Below are 4,253 nucleotides of genomic sequence, written 5' to 3'. Positions count from 1 at the left end.
GCCACCAGACTCTTCAGCGCATTTTCACTCCCAGCGGCGCCTTCTCTGCTGACCTTTGACCCTTTCTGCAGGCTGTCTTAAGCCCTGCCTTTAGTCTGTAGAATGAATTGGATTGTCACAAACACAGAACACCCCGAGGTCTTTTTGAATGTTCTCAGACCTCCAGCTGTGCTGCTGCTTCCTCTGACCAATCACATCGCTGTTCTGTAGTCAGTGGAACGAAGACAATGTGAAGTCACCAGGAGGCTGACGGTGTTCGTGTCACCTGAACGCACACACACACACACACACCTACCGAGAACCTGCCATTACACAGCAGAAGGTCCTGATTTGTGCAGAGCGTCGCTGCGTAAACGGGTGGAGTTGGCTGCAAGCTGCTTCGACTCGCAGCAGTGACCTCTGACCTCTGATTCATGAAACGGTAATTTCCTTCCTGTGATATCTGACTTAATTATACCGACTGACATCCCTGTTGTCTGTGTACAGAGTACAGACTAGTACACACTGAACTGCGTACAGTTCATATTGTGATGGGGTGTCGGGATCGCTCTGCATGGCTGCGCCAGATTCAGATTCTGCTGTTTGACTGACTACTGAAGATCATGTGTTCCAGTTATTAAAGATAATAAATAACTGATTCCAAGCCAAGCTAGCCGCGATGACACATCCCAGCACTGGGATGGCTTACCTGGAGGTGTCGGATCGACCTCCCCGCACTCCAGAGGAGGGTTCTGAATTACGAGGGTGGAGTTAACAGCGATGATCCCATTAGTCCGGCTGCGCTTAACATTAAAGTTGTCATTGTCAATGTTAGCTTTTAGCTCAGACCTACCAGAGAGCAGAAGTAAAGCTGCTGAGCTGCTAGCATGAACTTTCATTCAATATGATTCCACACAAATAGAATACCGTCAACAATAATAACGTTTCCTGAGTCAGATTTTGTTGTTTTGAGATTTCCTTTAATTTAAATACAGGATTAATGCAAAAACAGACTCAATACAGCCGAGGCTAACTACAGATCCGATAGTCCTTCCTGATCTGGCTTTTCACAGGAAGGTGGAGGGAGCATGAATACCAAACTAACTTTTGCAGGGTCCCTGGAAAAAAGACTTGATGAATAGTGCAGCAGCTGCTCCGTCCATTTTTCCATTTCTGCTGTCATGGAGACAGAGTTCATGGAAAGGCAGGTGAAACCCAGATGGAAGAAAGCAGGCAGTCTTTCCGCAGGTTTAATGTTAATGTTTAATGCTAATGTTAAAGTTACCGAGTCACTCATCGTTTCAGTGGCGGGAGGCGCTGTGGTTCTCATCGCTTCAAGCAAAGCTGTGGGTGACAGATCACCTGACCGAGTCCCCTCCCATGGTCTAAAACACAACCAATGTCACGCGTGCAGAGCAGGGCGCCACAGGCACTAACACGGGGAGCCAGGGGCCCACGATGAGCACCAGAGCGAAACTACAGAGGGATGAAGGGAGGAATAGTGGAAGTCATGTGACCAGTGATGGTGATGAGCGAGGAGGATCACAGACGGCGGAGACCAACGTGTACGGCGGCGCGCCTCCTCCGCGACATCACAGGATGCTCGACGGACAACCGGAACCCTGCGCTCCGCAGCCTCAAGCGCCAAAACAGAGGCTCATAGCGAAGTCACAGACTGCATGGCGCAGCTTCGTTCATTTATCTATCCAGGTCTGCTCAGGGCACAGAATCTGGTTGCCATAGCGACTTTATCAGCGTTTTGTTAGCACGCTGCCATTTAGACTATTCTTTGCTTTATTCTTTCATAATTGCGCTCATTATTACTTGTAACGCTGGAACGGTGCCCCCACATCGCCGCTTTTAAATCTGTTTTCCTTCACCTCACACCCGAGCCAACCTGCGAACAGCGCCTGGGGGCGGTTTGTTCAGCTCACTCCCTGGGGGCTGCTATGCAGATGGGTGTTGCCCAGACTTGGAGTCTATTAGTTCAACTTTATTTACAGCCAAATGCCCAGAGAGCCTCCTTTGTAAAACGACGAGCTGCAGCTGAATGAAAAGCATCACGCCGCATGCATTATTCATAGATATCATTATCAAGTGCATGCAGAAGCACAGACGAGCAAATACAAACAGGCAGAACTACGTACACACGGGGCGCTCATTCATCTTCATGCTGAACCCGGACCAGCTTTCCCAGCATGGCTCCCATTTAGCCGTAATAACATAACAACAGCATCATCGCCAGCGTGGAGCGCCGCTCCGACCACGGGAGCAATGAGGGGGGAATAACAAACGTGGACATTTAGCACATCAGATGGAGCAGCAGGAGCAACTGGCCTTTGTTTTCTACAGAGCGTATTCTGATGCGTTGGCACGGCAGATCTTTCAGGACAACGTGTGTGTGTGTGTGTGTGTGTGCATTGACACACCAAGGAACGAGGGAATGAGCTCCAGAGAGCGCTGCATGAAAAGAGGAATGAGAAAGGCTTGATGAAGGGAGAGAATTGGAGCGTGTGAACGACGCAGTGACAGGATGAAAGGAAAAATAGAATGGAAAGCATTAGCTTCACCTCTTGCTCTCTTTATTTTTGAGCGCTGGCCGTTTTACCAGCCCCCCCCCCCCCCCCCCCCTTTGGCCCTTTTGACCTTAAACTCTTTTATATTCTTCTGGTTAGAAATCCCTGCACCTCAACACACACACACAACCCTGCATGCAGTGCCAGAACAAATTCACTTTAATACTCTAATGCATGCCGCACACATTCCTGGGCTACTATTAAGAGGGCCCACTGGAGCAGTGCCAAGGTTCTCCAGTGAATAGCAAGAGATTCTGGTCTCATTCGGCAGACAAATGAAGTGTGAGTCATCTGTGGGGCTCACACCCTCATGCACGCACACACACACACACACACACACAAGCAGGGCAATGCTCAGTGCACTGTGACACCCAGAGAAGGAATAGAGCTGCCGAGGATTTCTTAATTATTATGAGGCAGCCAGCTGTGTGAGCCGGGGCAAGAGAAGAAGAAAGACAAGGGCGGGCGTGATCTACCACGTGCACGGCAACACACACCTGAAAGGTGGACAATCTACAGTGTGGACTGACTGATTGTGAATCTACTTCACACACACAGACGCTGGTAAAATAACAGCTGAGGGAGAGCGCAGAGAGAAGATTCCAGAAATGAGGAGGTATTAAAAAGAGAGCCCTCCCGAGAGCCCCGTGAGTGTGTGAGCGCTTTTGCGCTTTTATGAGCACGAAAAAGCGTATAGAAAGCTCTCTGCGTGGTTTGAGATGTGCACCCTTTCCACCTATCCGGAGGCTTCGCGCCGAGCGTCTCGATGGTTAGCCGAAGCTACATCAGATCCTTCATCATGGAGCTGCTTGATCAGCGTCGTGAAGCGTTCTGCTGCGGGAACCAACAAGCCGAGCATCTAACAGGACTCGGTTCTTATTCCTCCGCAGAAGGACAGATGTTGTTCCACGATGTGTACCGGAATCAATGATGCACCTACTCCTTATTTTACGTCTTCCTGCGAGCCCGTCTGGTGCAGGAAGACACAAGTAGTCCATCCAGCTCAACAAGCGAGGCGAGGCACCGTTATGTCTCTCAATCGGCTGCCGTGTTTGAGAGTCCACTTCTGCTGCGTGGCCTTGGTGGACACTTCAACATCAATCTGCACGCCGATAATAAAGCCGCCTCAGCCTGCCTTCGGCGACGGCTCAGACACAGGGACAGAAAGAAGGGACGGAGGGACGGCAGTCCCCCCCCCCTGGCGCCAGCACACCTTCCTGGTTCATGCTTTACCTTCACATGCAGCGTTCACCCTGCCGGCACCGACTCTCCCACTCCTTTCTTATTTACTCCCTAGAGTAACTTCGTGACAGGATGGCATTGGATTTATTCAGATCCAATGAGTCCTTCATTGTTATTTCAAATCCTGTTCACTCTCAGTAATTATAGTTTGTTCAGTTTTCCTTTGGCTTTGTACCCACAGCCCCCCCCCCCCCCCCCAGCTCTCTTTTAGGGAACCCACCATTGTTACGACTTCTGAATCCCGCTGAAATCCCAGAAGCTCCGCTCTCTCTTTCACTCGCCTTTTGTATTCCTGCTGACTTTTTCATCTAAAGTTAGCAGCTGCTACTCCAGACGAAGCCGTGTGAGAGGGGAAGGACACACGTATGTGCGTGCACACGCACGTGCACACACCCAGACAGACTAACACACACATAAACACAAACACGAGATGAAGGGGGGCGTCTAGGCCTAGAG

Source organism: Brachionichthys hirsutus, chromosome 17, assembly GCF_040956055.1.
Source record: "Brachionichthys hirsutus isolate HB-005 chromosome 17, CSIRO-AGI_Bhir_v1, whole genome shotgun sequence".
Classification (NCBI taxonomy): domain Eukaryota; kingdom Metazoa; phylum Chordata; class Actinopteri; order Lophiiformes; family Brachionichthyidae; genus Brachionichthys; species Brachionichthys hirsutus.
This window is presented reverse-complemented; position numbering follows the sequence as displayed.